General features: G+C 27.7%; 1 protein-coding gene and 1 non-coding gene across 2 annotated transcripts in view; both read left to right on the top strand.

Annotated features, from left to right (window-relative positions):
* The window catches only part of LOC123297267 (ankyrin repeat and BTB/POZ domain-containing protein 2), a 73,356-nt gene that overhangs the window by 36,127 nt on the left and 19,739 nt on the right, over positions 1–17,490 (top strand). The gene's annotated exons all lie outside the window — the stretch shown is intronic.
* Trnal-caa lies at positions 965–1,083 on the top strand. The gene is made up of 2 exons: positions 965–1,002; positions 1,039–1,083. It is a non-coding gene; the product is annotated as a tRNA-Leu (tRNA).

The raw sequence follows: 17,490 nt of genomic DNA, 5'->3' as shown, positions 1-17,490 counted from the left end.
AGACGAACAAAACGGATAAGGGCCTTACCTTTGGAAACGTATTAGCTGTAGCACTTTTCCTAAACTTTTAAATAAATTAATAAATAGATGACTCAAAAAATTAATTTTTACCTCCTAGTACAAAGACTTTAAAAGCATTGTTTACTTTAATTATTTTCGAAATTAATTTAGGTATTCAACTTTTTCATGCTTCCCTGCACTTCCACCATATTTGTGATAACTATTATTTTGTTCTTGTCGTGATACTTTCGATTATTAATCATCATCAAAACCGTATTTTTTAATTGCAATTTCGTTCCCAAACTTCCATTACTCGAAATAAAAACCCTCTATAAATCGAAAAATTAAATTTTCCCTCCGAGATATTTTCATTCGAGAGCTCATTTTTTCTGTGTTTTACAAAGTAATATGCAACTTTATCTCCGGAAAACTCTTGTTGTTGAAGAAAGAAAAATAAAACTAAAAAATAATTCAGAAAAAAAATTCTATTTGTCTATCTTGAAGTACGATTGTGGAGGTTCTATTTTACATGGTAGATGAAAAATATTCTCTGTTAAATCACAGTTAGATAATTTTCGAAGTTTTATAGATTTACATCTTTAAAATCAGTATTTTAAATTCATGTAAAACGAATTAAAAGAATATGTAAATGGTCTTACCGAAATCCACATTATTTATTTTTTTACTGGTTTTAAACCCTCCACATAATCGTTAAAACTATTGCCACGGAGGTCAAAAGAATACACCAATAATTTTTTTTTAAAAACATATCGTGAGTAATATGTTCCATTCGATTTGGATCATAAATCTTATAGTTTTAATTCGATTATACACTATTTATATAATTTTATTAAAAATATATATATATAGAAATGAGAAGTTTAAAGTACGTACAACGGATATACTATTAATATACATACTTACAAACTGATACCTATTAAATTATTTGACTGTAACATCAACTGTCAGGATGGCCGAGCGGTCTAAGGCGCCAGACTCAAGGTATACCTTGACTGTGTTAAACAGTTCTATGAGAAATTCTGGTCCTCTCTGAGGGCGTGGGTTCGAATCCCACTTCTGACAGATAATTTTTTTTAAATTTTAATATATCTGTAATTGCACAAAGGAATTATGAATATAAGAGAATTCAATTTCGAACCTATTTTTTCGGAAATTTTAAGTTATTAATTTAAATATTAGTGACGGTAACAAAACATTAAAAACAGTCCAACTTCGAAAAATTTGAATACAGTTTTCTGCATTCGATTCGTTAGAGCGTCAGGAATTATACAATTTGTCATAAATAATAAGTATTTTATAATTGCATTTTAAATTAACCGTAAATATACTTAATTCACAATTCGGTTAATATTGATGAAAATGCTTCCAAACTTGTTTCACGGGGGTTTTTAGGGTCGTTGAACACGAATATTACGACAGAATTGGTCTCCGAGGTACCTGGTACCCGAATTCTGTTGCGATATCTCGAAAACAAATAAATGTAATTAATACCTTAATTAATAAATCATTTTCTATTATTTTGGAGTATTATTGCCATGTAGATTTCGTAGCTTGTTATTTTGTGGCAACAAGTTTGAAGGGAAGTGTGAAATTTTAAATTTAAATTTATTCGGAAGTTGAACTGGCGTAGACACATCTTTTGATTAAAAGTCAATTAAATAATTCACTTTTTATTATCTAAAGTATTAAATATCAATTTGCACGCAAAGTTCTAATAATTATCACATGACTATGATTAGTTTGTCTGGTTTATCATGAATTTATTCTAGTTTCGTTATTTAAATTTTTTTAAATAAATTTTATTGTTTTATTCACACATTAAAAATATGTATAATTTTTAAATAATTTCGATAGACAATGAACTTTCAAGTGTAAAGAATCGAAAGTTTTCTTTTATTTTCTTATATTGAAAGTGACACGAAATATGTAAAGATTTGGCAATTACACAACAATTTGATTCCCAAATTAATGAAAATAATATTATGTGATTGTTTAATTTTTATATGATTTTAATTTACCAATTATGATGACTATTCATTATTAAAAAATTTGGATAAAATAAAAGGTAAAAGAAAGTTAATGAAAAGCAAAACTTCTTTGATTTGAAATTTTTAGTGATATTGTTTTATTAATGATATATTTGTAAATTTTATACCATAGGTCATCATGGCTGAAATTTCGATGAAATTTGCTTTTAACGAATAACAATAGTAACAGTTCGGGGGACAGCACTCTTTTTGTTAAATGATTGATACATACTTAGAACTTCGCGAGTGGCTTCCTTTTGGCAAGTCTACCAAACTTTCTCTGGGTTTCCAAATGAGAATGATAACATCATATTTAAGTTATCGGTCTCAAAAACGGAGCAGGGAATTTTTAGGACACTATAACCACTTGATAACATTAATAATTATTAAACAACTCAGAAAAAGTGAACAATGTATGTATTGAAAAATGAAATTACTTAAGTACGGCATGTTCGTGGTGGTAGACAAGCTCATCGGTGCAGTATTTTTGTCGGACAAAATGTTTCATTGTTTCACAATTGTATCAAGTGGCCATAGTGTCCAACAAATTTTCTGCTGATTTTTTTTAGACCAATAGCTTAAGGTGGTACTATCGGTAATAGATTTTGCATTCAGAATTTAATGAAAATTGGCATTGTTGTACATTATTATATCATAATTAACCAGTTAAATTTTTAGGGGCCTTCAGGGAACTGAAAAAAGATATTTTAAAGATATTTTAACATCGATCCTTATGGGAAATCACAGATTATATTTTATTAATAAAACTGGACGTTCAGATTTTCGGTTCTCTGAAGGCCCATAAGAATTTAATTGGTTAATTATGATATAATAATGGACAACTATGCCAAATTTCATTAAATTCTGAATGCAAAGTCTATTACCGATCGTACTACCTTAAATATTGTAAAAGAAGTACTTTCGGAAAAAGTCGTAGAGAGAAAGTTTGATAAACTCACCAAAAGGAAGCCTCAAATGAAATATATCAAGGTATACTAAGTTTAGTCCCAAGTTTGTAACGCTTAAAAATATTGATGCAATCAAGAAAATTTTGGTATAGGTGTTCATAGAATCACCTAGTTAATGCATTTCCGGCTGTCCGTACGCCCGCCCGTCTGTGAACACGATAACTCAAAAACGAAAAGTATATCAAGCTGAAATTTTTACAGCGTACTCACGTAAACAGTGAGGTCGTAAAAGTGAGGTCGAGTTCGTAAATGAGCAACGTAGGTCCATTGAGTCTTGTGTCCGTGGGACCCATCTTGTAAACCGTTATAGATAGAACAAAAGTTTAAATGTAAAAAATGTTCCTTATAAAAAACAACTTTTGTATTTTTTCGTAAACATAAGTGTTTATTCATAAGGGTGCAAATTAGGCACAAATTGTATAGTATGTATTATATGAGAATATCAGTTACATATGTGTGATATGAATGTATGTGTAATGTGTTATAGTAATCAACACTGTTATACATGGTATTTCAACAATTAACTCAGTCAATTGTTGTTTTTCACTTGTTTTTGCATTGAAGATAATAATGATAGTTTTTTTTACCTGAATATGTTCAACGCTTTTTAAAAAAATATTTTTTTATGAAAAAAAAGGTAATTATTTGATTCCTCCCGGTATTAATTAACTGGTTTGTGGGTTTGAACCCTCTAATAACAAAATATACTTAAATAGTATGACTAATAAAACAATTAATAATTGCATACATATGTACATATATTGTTATAGAAAAATATTTCTCTTCAATTTTAAAAGGAAACGCGATACAAAAAAAAAACACAATGCTGGGAAGTTATATAGTATGGTTGACTTAATGTCTGCTCCATGTATCGTTGAAAACACACCTTTTGAATTAACTTACACTAAACCATTTATTTTATTGTGTATTATCAATAATTTGGAACCATCTATTAAATCAGATTGAGAAATAATTATTATTATTTCAACGTACTGCACCTCTTATCAGGATTCAAAATGTCTCAAAACTAATGGAATATCGCCTTTAAGTTTTAATTTAATATTTTAATATTCCTGTATATTGAACTAACGTTCAAATAGTTCAATATATGTTACAAAATAGTTCAATTTTTGTATCGGTCAAAATCGAACGATTATTTTGACCTTTGCTCTTATTGGTTTGAACTGTATGTATTTAATAAAAGTTTTCAATTCAGTTTATGTATTTCAGACGGCTAAATAATTTTGCACGTGAATTAAGAACTGATGATAATGCAATATATAATCCAAATGATGATATAATTGTATCATAACGGAATCTGAAATAACACGATACGAAATAAAAATTGGAATGGAGAAAGTCGCACGAAAACATAATATAGATTAATGTGATCAGTGGTTTTTCAAAAGAAAACACTTTATTAAAATACGGGCTAAAAATTACAAAATAATTTTGTGAGAGCTCTGCACGCTTTTAGCGAATTTCCGAAGGAAATCGAGCTATTTACTATTGCACTTTGCATTTCAATTGAAACAATTTTTTGTAAACTCAATAGTTTTCAATATACAAGGTGAGTCATTTTAATCGATACATTTAAAAAAACTCCTACAATACACCAGCTTTAAAACCTGGTCTAGACATAAAAATTGGGTTTAAAGCAGACTCTAAAATTAACTAAGTTCATAAACGATATACTTCTTATGTATTTAATTTTCAAAAATATTTGTTCAATATATCTTTCTACAAGGAACAACTTTCTAATTTTACGCAGTCTCCTAGGTGAAATTCGAGATCAGAATCAGGTGTTCTCCCTCAAAACCATCCATTTTTGTCTGAACTAGTTTTACCTGTAAGTTTTCAGGGATTTAGTGGCATAAAATGGCTCATATACTGGATTCTATCCCATTTGAATATGTTAGTTATCAATTAGGATGATGACTAAATTATTTTTTCACCTCCTGTAAAGAATTTTTACTGCGCGGACAGAAAATTGAAGTTGATTTTTGAAAAACTTTAGAAGTACGCAAAATATCAACATTTAAAACTCTTAATATTAAACAAAGAGGGATATACTTTAAAAGTGACGCCATTGTTAAGTATATCCATAAACATTACATATAAAACTCTGTTTTGCAAGAAAGAAACGGGCAACAATCTTTGAATGCTTATATTTATTCATTTCATCAATTTTAATTTAACTTTCAAAGTGTGTTATGATTTCAAGTTAACTTTTTCATTTTTATGCGTAATTTGGAAAATTCGATTTCATCTACCTAATTCACTTGTTGTTTTTTGTACGCTGATAAATGATGATTGAATAACCTAACTGATAATTCAATTTTAATGTTCAATTTACTTGAAAATAACTATAGAATTATATTTGAATATTATAGGTATATGAATGCTTTAACATTTGAGCGTTGATAAAAATAGAGAAAATCACTTTTTAAATAGAATGAATATAAAATTATATATTATTAAAGGTATATATTATATATAGTTGTCTTTGTTATTAAAAATTAGTATGCATTTTAATAATAATTAGAGGCGTGTGCGGATATCAATGATGATGAATCTTCTATCTTTATTTACATTATGTATTTAGTTTACATTTTATTTTAATTATAAATTATAACGTCTAATAGATAGTCTTCAATTTTCAACTTCAACTTCATTTCAATTTCATATGATCTCAAAAAATATTCATCTTTTGAATTATTAACTGACTAACAGTTAATTTAAATTCAATTTCAAGATAAATAGTTTAAAAAATTAATCTTAACGAAGTACGTCAATGTGTGCCCCCAGACGAGCAACAACCGGGCCAACATTAATTCAAAATTGGTTCAAGATTTTGAGCCAACTGAGTTGAGATTTTTGTGCATTGGCCCAAGCTTGAAATCCAAGATTGGAAGATAAACTTTCCATAGTAAAAACTTTTTGTGGATATCACTATATCATTATCGGTGTGATCACCATATTAATTTGACCATGTAGGGAATAGTAACATTAGCAATAGTTATGGCGGCGAGTCAATGCAGTATGAGTGTCAAGTCCATACTGGTTTGGCATACTCACAGTACTTCTAGCGGATAGCCCTTTATAATACTGTAATATTACTTATGTTAACATAGATACTATAGTATCTGTCTATTGTAGTAAACGCCATACATTCTTACCGTGTACAAAATGGTTATCTGTCTATCTGCCTGTCAACGTATGATTTGAATTTTATTAAACCTATTTAATGTAGTTTTTATTTGAAGAATATAATGAAAATCGAAATAACCGTTTGAAGATAGAAATAGTTTGAGTGTCCGTCAGTAATTATCCCTATATCTCTGTCAAATTATTTCTTTATATTGTCGTTCTTTATATAAACTAGAGCGTTCTTTTTGAAAGCTCCGAAAATGTTTAATTTAATGGCAGCCTTAAAATTTTCTTAAGGTTGATTTCATGTAAAAGTGTACCATGATTGGAAAAAAAATATTACTACTTTTAATGATAAAAACACTTTAATATGGTGCCAATACTGTAGTACTCTAATAGCTTTTAGTATCGTATCTAACGAATATTTTTTCTTCATAAACATCAAGATTTCATTAAAATTTCATTATTTATTATTTCATTAAGAACGTTAAAATTCCAATTATTTAAAATTTTATTAGTGACTTTTTGATTCTTAGTAATTACACTCAAAAGTAGCATTTTAGTACATTTTTATATCTTTAAAATGGTTTTGAAGGTCCTATCTTGTGTCCTGTAATATTAATTTTTAAGGTTTCTTTTAAAATACTACTCAAAATACAACTATTTTCATTTTGCAATCCAAAGTGACGGTAATGTCAGTCACATTTTGTTCTGTAGTGCAAGTCACGATTAATTTTTCTAATAAATTTGATTCTTAAAAAGTAAGGTTCTTTATTTCATCATTTTCCAATAATTTGTTTTATGTAATTAGTCCTCGAACGCGACTTCCTTTTGCATGCAGTGTCAGTCACATTTGTATTTTGTTAAATAAATCATATATCAAACTACAGAGGGATAAATGTAGAATCACTATAATATACTATACTTAAACTAAAACCGTCAACATTCGTTAACATAATATTATTCCTAATATGACGCATTATAAAACGCATTTGTGTCTAATGTAGTATAAGTCACATATGGAATAACCCTTAAGCTATTAACGACAGTGCTACTGGTACATTTACCCCAAGCAAAAAATTCCAACATTGATAGCATATATTTTTTTTAGTTGACGGAATTCTTTTCTAGAACTTTATCAGCGAAACCTTAATCGACCGCATCCATGAACAACACACTGTATATTTTCAATATTGATTTCAAAAATTAATCAAAATAAAGTGGGATTTAAATTAAAGTCCATAATATTTGCCTGGAAGTAATAAAATAATGAATTATAATGTACCTATACTTACTCCCATAATGTATCAAATTACATAACACAACATGAAAAGTCAAATTATTTAGTAAAACCAATAATTATAATTTTGAATATTAATTTTATTTATTTTTTAATAATATAAAATTGTATGGAATATATGCCAAAAAATATTTTAAATTTATTAGTCAAAATATGTCTAAAAACAATCAAATAATTCATTATAATAAATGTTTTTTTGTTTGTATTTTAAAATTAATGTACCCGGTATTTAAAAAGTCCTTTAAATAAACTATTTAATTTTATAAATTAAATAGTTTTTTAGTTAATTAAATATTCTGATAAATCACCTTATCTTTCTCAATACTAACGGATCTTAGTTTGAACTAGAAATAAACTAGTAATTTGAAAATATGATAATTCAAATATTATCCTGTATAATGTAGACTTGTGTTGAAAACGATATTATGAAGAAACAAAATTTCTAGGATCCGTTTTACCTGTCTACTAGAGAATTGATAAAGATAATAGAAAAATTTTTATAAGAGATTAATATGAAAACAATAGAAAGTTTTCGATTATTTTCTTTTAAATTATACACTGTCTATACATGGTATTTCTACATTTAACTAAGTCAATTGTGTGTTTTCACTTGTTTTATAATGGTTTTAGCACCTGATTTTAGGTATTTTCAGGTTAAACAGAGTGTACATTACATAAGCTATGTATTTTAAACATGTATTGAATATCGACTGACTTAATGCATTAGGACGATCAAATTTTTAAAGAATATTTTTAATGAAAAATGGCTTTCAGTCTAATTTTCTGAAAGTTTGGTAAATGCAAGTTCTTGAGGAGTAGAAAAAATGTCTCAGTGGCCATAAAGCTCAAAACATTTTCGGATGTTTTACCTAGAAGCTTTGGACTTTTGAGTCTTGTGGTCATTGAGACTTCTTCTATTCTTCAAGCTAAGATTTCTTAAATTTTGAAAATTTGAATCCATTTTCTGTAAAATTATAAACGAAATTGAAGGTTCCTAAAACGTCCTTCAAATTTCCTATTCAATATCCTCTATCATAAAAATATACTCTTTAATTTCAGAACAGAAATCAATATTCGAACAAAATTCTCAATAATTTTGAAACATTTTGTAGTCTGGGCGATTATATACACAGAAATATTAAAAATATTATGTAAAAAAACAAATAAAGTTATAATATGTCATTGATTTACTATCTATTTTATAAACAAATAAACATTTTAATAATTGATATATGAGAATATTATTTGATCAGCGCACTGGGTCTTGCACTGGCTATTATATAGCACTAGCAGCCACACAATTCACATATACCTACCAAATACCTGTACAGGTTCGCCGAATCATTCATATGTATTAAATTTTTTTTTGTTACTAAAATTTATCATCTACATATAAAATTATTTAGGTCTTAAAAGCGTAAATATATTCCGTACCAAAAAAATTATTACAAGTGAAATTTATTAAACAAAATCCGAAATTAAGCATTAACTTCGTTAATTGTTTAAACACTTTGTATATAATCACTGTTAACCAAAGTTGACCTAAAATTTTGAAAATATATAAGTTAGCTATAAAGGAAAACACTGAAATCAGAAAACAATTTACTCAGTAACTGAAACACACTGAAATCCGAAATTTGAAACTTGACTGCATTATGAGGAGCCTTAAACAATTTTTTTAGGAAAATACATTTTCTTTCCAAATACTCGGAATACTTTTCATTTAATAACAACAACACTAAACATTGTTATAGAATACATCTTTTTCCTCTATAAAAGTGTTCAAACCTTTTCAGCTCATATTTCTCGGTGTCTCCACCAAATTTTAATTTTAAACTCATTTCTGATGTCCATTTGGAAAATATAGAGCTATTTTCTTACCTTCCTGCCAACTGAAAACTGAATGGGTCTCAATTTAAATTTCGATTCTGATTTTTTTTTTTTCGATGACATTTTTGAATTTAATAAGTTTTTTGCGAACTGAACTCTTACTTTGTTGAGTGATTGTCTCTAAACTAAACAGTGATTTCTTCTGATTAGTCAAAAAGCGTTCATTGTTAAAATTGATATCAGTAATAGTAAATACTATTTTTTCGAAAACTTATAATGTATAATAAACGAAGTTTTGAATGGATTTAAATACATTTCAGAAATATAAGCACTGCTTTAAGCTTTGACGAATCACTCAGTATGTAGTGTTGGGAAAAAGTTCGACAATCTTCAAAATAAAAGAGGCTAGAGGGAAGCGAAAAACCTATTGTATTTTAGTTTCGCAGGTTCCGAATAATGTAAGCTGTGAGATCCCGAAGTTGCAGAATTTTTGATCATTTAGATCGGGAGATAACCAGCTGCAAAGTTCGCGATTTCGTTTTTCAAAGCATGTAAAACTCACTGTCCTCCCAGCTTTTTTTTATGATATTAAAAAATTATCTTGCCGGAATTGAACCGGCACCACGTCGTTTTGCTTTTGAGACATTAGTTACGTAAATTGGTCAAAATTCGGAACTTAAACATTAATTATCTCTTGTTTTAAACGGTCAAAATTTCTGTAACTTTGGGATTTAATAGTAAGCTCTAATCTTAACCTGTGAAAAAAAATTCGGTAAATTCTGTCGTACACTGGTTTTTACCGTAGTTCAATCATAGGAACCGCAAATACCATACTGGAATGTATGGTGTTCATGAACTCATATAAAATTCCGAGTTGCCGAACTTTTTCCCAATGACTTGTAAAATGATAATTAGTAATTTACATACGAAACCTCCAACACTATACACTTTTCAGTCTTGATCGAATGTTTTTGTTTTTGGTGAAAGGTAAAAAGGCGTTCTGTTTTTATTATCAGTTATTTATTTAAATCAATCAGTGATAGAAATGATATTTATTAGATTCACTTATATCGATTTGCAAAACTAAATACTGTTTTATAATCTCTTTCCCCCTATTTATAACAGTATTGTTAAGTATAACCAACTTCTATTATGCTCAAATGTCGATGGATCATGACCTAAGAACACCCAAGAACCTTTTGTATTGTATGTGTGTGTATAAACGATCACGATTTTTTTTACTAAAACTTCATTTTTTTTTACTGTCAAAGAAAAAGTAATTAGATTTGAAGAGTTTCAAACTCACCGTTTCATGAAACAAGGGAAAGTATCTGTGAAATTTGTTTTTGACAGTGAAGTATAGAAGTTGTTAAAATTATAGTTGTACACATTTCTAAAATCGATATAAATGATTAAAGGTAACGAGGTAAGAGATAAAAATAACACTTTAAATTACAAAGTTTTTCGTAGGAAATGCGACTTAAAAATATGTCATAATTACATTGAATCGAAAGAAAACACGCTAGCTACAGAAAAATGCTTGAGCCAAAATCTGAAATTCTCGTTCCAAGGTCATTTGACTTTGATCTTGAAAATATACTCGGGCTTAAAAGTTATTATCATCAACAAATGACCTTTATTTTGTCCGAAAGCTAACGTCTATCGACAAAACGTTTTTAATTGAAAATGTTAATTTTTTTTTTTTTGAGAATCAACTTTCTAATTTAACAATTCGGAAGTCCAATCTGATGTCAGAACATGATATTCCCAATCAAACTCTGCAAATTTCTTTAAGTTATTTTTTTATTGGTTAAATACAAAACGAGCTATCAGCCATAATAGATTAAAATGGCACGCTCTGTATATATACATAAAATTCAAAAACCATATATATTTTTTTAAATTTCAGAAAGTATTCTAGAGACATTAAGACAATTTTTTAAGATTGTACGTACGCCAAGGAAATTTTAGACTTTGGGCTGAAATTATTTGTACCGTATTTTCAACTTTGATGACGAATACCTTCATGAATGTAGACGAATAAAATTTTTCGATATTTGCCTTGATTTTGGAAATATCAAAATAATTAAACAAAATTTTCTATTCTCTATATTTTAAAAATTACTCCAGATATCGAAAAATTTTATTCTGGCTTTTCGTCTTTTATCAAGTTATAACATAATTCACCATCATAATTGAAAATATATATTTTTTTTAAATTGTGTCTCCACTACCGTGGTCATACATCCTTAATTAGTCGGGCACATTAACAAATAATTTATTAAGGTTTTAACTTTCATTTAAATAGTTTTTTTTAAATATAAAACTTCTTCCGTTTTGGAGAAATCCATGAAAACATATCATCTATCTATCGCTTTCCCATAAGACATGTGTTAAATATGGCTACTTTTGAAGTTATTTATCGACTTAAATAATCAAGCAACTCCTCCCCCCCCCCTAAAATTTTCAAAATTGATTTAGACTTAGTCTAACTTTATATAAAACTTCAACTTTCCTTTTATCCAAAATTTCCAATGCGCTCGTACAACCCAAAAAAAAAAGTTAAAAAATCTGAAACCCTAATGTTCCCTTAAATAACAGTCAAAGTTATAATCAAATCCTCCAAATGGCCCAACAATATCTTTCCAAAAAAAAATCGCTTATTATTATAATCATTTGTTTTGATTAAAAACTTAATCTGGGTTATTTGAATGAATTCACGCAAGAAATATATCAGCAATAATCATAGCTTCGCTACTCATCATTACATATACATATATATACACATAGCTAATATTATAATAAGCTTAGAGAGTACTTGCTTGCTCACCCATACATGAAACAAAAACAAACGACACTTACTTCCACTCTTGAGTGGGAAATAAAAAACAACAGTATAAACAAATTATTATTACCCACAAGAGGTAAGTTAAATGTATATCTAAGTCAATTTCATTTAATCCATACACAAATCACTTCCACAATTTATTGCAACAATTCTACACACACAAAAAATGTTCGATTGTAAACAAAGTTTCTTCATTCGAATCAATCAAGTGCAACGATAAGTGTCATCCAAAATCAATCCATCAAGTTTTGTTTTGTTAATTATTAAAAATGCATTGTGATAAACGTAAAGATTGTAATTGTATTTTATGCAAAGAACTAAGTCAAAATTTTCAATTAAAAAATAGTGATACCCATAAAGTTAAATCAAATTTCATCCTCCGACGTACAGCGGCCTTTCGACAACGTGCACCACCAGAAGAAACTAAAAAACCAAGTGATCATCGTAAAATTATCACCGATATTTACGCGATACCAAATAAATTAAAACAAAATTTCGAAAATAATATTTACGAATCGATACGTTCAATTAAATCACGCCAGAAAAAGTTATTTTTAAGTCATGAAAATTTAAATAATCCACCACCCAAAGTTGAAGCGAATTTAGCGGCATGTTTTAATGAAATGCGTTTAATACAAAAATTAGATCGTACATTATCGGATGCTACGCTAGATGTTAAATCACCCGAGTTAAAACATAAATCAGTGATATATGTGTCAGATTCATGGCGACGAAACACCGTTACTGACGAATCGAAAATGGAAACGTTAAATGGTAGTTTTGAGACGCAAAAAGAACAATTTTGTGGTTTTGAAAAACAGAAAGAACAGTTTTATACGATTGAGTTAAATAATAATTGCGCGAATAATGTGATTGATACGGCAACACAGGTGAATTTAACAACAAAAATTTCTACGGATACAATTGATTCAGTGACTGTGTTAACGAAATGCGAATCAAATGCGGATGATGACGCGGAAAATGGACAATTAGTGGTCAGTGTTTTATATCAAAATAGTTATAAAAATGCTATGGAAATTATTGATAGTTTAAATAACAATTGTGCATTTAATGAACATATTAAAGAACAATATTTTGATGCGAATGATTTGTTTCCGGTTGAAAGTGAATCTGATTGGAGTTTTGTACAAGAATGGCGTAAATATAATCGGTAAATATTGATATAACTATGAATAGCTGATATTTCTCAGATTGTTAGCAAATCTTATGAATGCAAAAATGGATATTATAGTTGTATCGATAATAAGTTAGGATACCGTAAAACTTTCTTCAAAAAGAATTTCTTAGTAATAAGAGAAAATTACTATTATAAGCAAAGTTATGCAAAATTATTAACAATAGTTCTAATTTTACTATATTTTATTAGAGATAATCTAATTTGCGATTTTCATATCCTAAATCTGTTAACGATTGGACATGCCAAGGAAGCTAGTTTAAGTCTTGCTTTTAACTTCACCTAAAAAATAGCTTTCGCATGATTATTTTTTTTACGAAAAATATTAAATAGAATATAATAATTTTTTTTATCTTATTTGAATTTTTATAAAAACGTTTTTTATGCTACTATAGTTTATCTTTTTCTTATTTTATATTTTACCACAATTTTCTCTTCTTGATAATCACGGAGATTTGGAGAGAATTTTGAAAATGATATGACTAATTGATGAACATCACGTGATTAAAACTGTGCTTTGAATCTACTAAGTTGATTTTTGAACATATCCCACGTTGGATCCAAAGATCTGCAGATAAATGGAGCCCTATCAGGAAAATATGCAAAAAAAAAACTAATTTTTTTGCACTTTCTGTGTTATTTATTGAGAAAAGTTTATCCTAATTGAAAACTATAGTCAGATATTCAATATTATCCATCTACTGTGAAAAAACATATTTTATTATTTTTACCAACTCTTCGCTATTATTATTAATAATTTATGACTACAGAATTAAAATATTATCATTGTTAATATTTTAGTTGCCGACTTAATTGGGACACACTGTAGATAAGGCAGACCGTATTATTTACACTACAAAAAAGTTTCACTTTGCAAATTACACTCATTTTTCGTTTTATTAAGAAGTTTGGTTATTTCGCAATGTTTTCTACTCTGTATGTATAAAATATATAATAAGGTATATATACTACTTTTAGTCCAAAGTTTGTAACGCGAAATATGGATGATACGAACAAAATTTTGATATATCTTCATAAAATCACTTAATTAGTTCATTTCCGTTTGTTCGTCTGTTTGTCATCACGATATCTACTCAAAAACGAAAAGATATATCAAGCTGAGCTTGAAATCGTAAATAAACAACACAGATTTTAGTCAACATTGGGTCTTGGTTAGAGATAGAATATATAATTTATCATTTTTATATTAAAAAGGGAATTTTTCAGAAAATACTAAAAAAAACAATATCACAAATCCTATACTTCCGATGTGTGAAAAGAAAGTAAAATTTAATAAAAACTATTTAAAAAAAATTCACACACAAAAATTTCTAATAATGGTCTTTATGTTTGTTTAAATAACAATAATTTGCGTGTAGGCGACATATATTAATTTTTCTGGGTCCCATCATCTATCTCACACTGTTTTTGATTATAAATTAAATAATAATAATACATATATATATATAAAAAAATGTTATTTTGATACATGTGAATTAAAATATGATTTGAAATCCACAAGTAACCTCTATGAACAAGTTAGAGATGCGCTTTAAGGCCCAACACACACTGATGCATTAAAGTGTTGTCAGTAGGGCTACATTGACAATGAGGCTAGTGATCCCCGTAGCTTCAGATCCACAAAACTTTTTTGCATATATCAGCCACTTGCGTCCAATTGGCACCAAGAGATAAATTCCAAGTTGAAGGTTCTCTCCCAATTGTGGACTCTTTATCCACGGCTTTAACAAAAAGATAATGAGCTTATGACTGAAGAGCAAAACCAAAAAATCTTGTTAATTGTTACTAAAAAGATATAACAATAAATTGGTTCAACTCGCAAAATTGACTAGGCCGATTATAAGAACGGAGAATCTGAAGGAAATTTTTTTATTATATAATGTTGGAAAGATATAATAAATATCATTGAATATACAAAATAGTAATGCCTCGTCATTTATTATTTTTCATGCAACTTTTCACGGTTATTGGCCCTCGTATACATAAACTGGTCTCAGAGCCCTCGTCAACCTTAAAACGGTCTTCAGTTAGATCAAACGTTTTATCGCACTGATAAGTAATTGAACACACACTGATCAAGCAAAAATATTATTCAACAAAACGTTTTGTTTAACAAAATATTAAATGCATAGTAATCAAATAAAACGTTTTATTGCGATAAAAACATTTTTTACAAAGTATTAGCACAAAAGTGAAATAAGTACCTATATTAGTTGGTAATATAAAATGTCTACTGATTAAATAGAATTAGAAAAAAATCACTCTAAATTGACTCTAAACGACACCTTTAAACTCTGTCTCTAAATAAAAACGTTTCAATATTCGCACCGTGAGCTTTATTGGAGGCGTTTCCATGGTAACGATACACTACTTTAATTATAGAATAGTATGAATGCATATATAATTGTATGGATTGCATTTATGACTTACATTGAAAATTAAATATTATTGTCTCACAAATTTAAATAAATAATTATGATAATTTACATTTGAAAAATAATATTTATGCAATTTGATTTCTTATTTTCACAATTTTTAATGCATTAAGTTTAAGCGCCCTGAAATGAAAAAAAAATTGTTTACAAAAAAATAATAAATATTAAAACATATGATATTTTTTTATCCTGGGAAGTTAGTCGTGTGGACCTTTCGGGTGGCACCTATACCGCTTTTTTTAAAAGTCATTATGCAAAGGTATAGTAAATCTGTCTGTGGATTGTAACACATATTGATTAGACAGGTTCAAACAAAGCGTTTTGTTCGATGCTATCATACAAAACGATACATAATTTCAGATTTAACGATTGAAAAACAGAAGGATTTCTACAGTTATATACCAAAATCGTTAATCATAGACGAAAAGAAGTCTGTACAAAATTCTCGTCGCAAAATCACAAATCGTTTCCTGCTCAAATCGTTATTTTTGAAACTCCAAACCTTTTTAATTTGAGGAAAATGTTTCAAATAAAAGTTATTTAAATCTCTTTTACAAGTCTTTTTTACAAAGCAATATTTACTGCCTCTTTTAATTATAGTGTCTTCAACATCATTATATTTAAACTCCATACGTAAAATACAAATAAAAAACATCATATCTGTACATGGAGGTAAAGATAGCGAATTTTAGTGTAAATGAAAGCAGTGGGAGAAGAAAAGGGCAGGGCCTTGAACCATAGACAATAATGAACACGATTAATTTAGTTTAGTTCATAAAAAAAAAAAACAACAACAGAAAAAAGCGAAAGGTTTTTTTTTATTAAGAACCATTAAAAATTCATCATAATCATATTTATTTTCAATTGTGAAATTTTGTCAATAAATTATAAGTTTTTTTTTTATTATATTTCATTTAAATTTTATTATTTTAGAAACTAAAATTGGAATCAACACGCTGCCTAAATATACTACAAGTGCATTAAAATATCTGGTTTAACGAAAAATTTTATTATGGCTATTAAAATTATTTATTAATATTTAAATTAATGTTTTTAATTAATATGTTGTCTTTAAAGAGATTAAATATCTTTTAACAAAAAACAAAAAATATTGAACAATTTCCAAAAAAAAAAGACATTAAAAATGTAAAAATTATTTTTAATGAGATTTTTGAAGGTATGATGTCCGTAATCCCACTTTTTTCTGTTTAATAAGTTTGGGTAGTTTGTTAAGAATAAGCATCTACTTGAGAATTTCTAAATTAAAAATAGATATTCGATATCTCAAATAAATCAATATCAATAAAAAAGACATAAAAACGTGAAAAATGATTTGAAATTTTATAAAATTGTGCGATTTAATTGGTACAATCTCTAAGAAACACGATTGTTCTTGTCTGCGTTTATGGAATATAAAGAGTAAAGAAGATCTAAAAAACCAAAAAGATAGTTTATTTGACGACTAGAAGATTAAAAGGAATCCGATTTTTTAATTTATTGCGTCAAAATTATCCCATTTAACGAGTTTTATAAAATACTGAAAAAAAAATTGTTTATAACTTTTCAATTTTGCTTAATGGGAAACTATTTTGGAAATTACAAAAATTCGCATCAAATGCCACAATTTAGACACAAAAAATTAAAAAATCTAATTAACTTATTTGATTGGATTCATAGTTTCTGAGATAACGTACA

This window comes from Chrysoperla carnea, chromosome 4 (genome assembly GCF_905475395.1).
Source record: "Chrysoperla carnea chromosome 4, inChrCarn1.1, whole genome shotgun sequence".
In the NCBI taxonomy this organism is placed as follows: domain Eukaryota; kingdom Metazoa; phylum Arthropoda; class Insecta; order Neuroptera; family Chrysopidae; genus Chrysoperla; species Chrysoperla carnea.
Note: the sequence above shows the minus strand (reverse complement) of the source record. Positions and strands in the feature narration are given on the sequence as shown.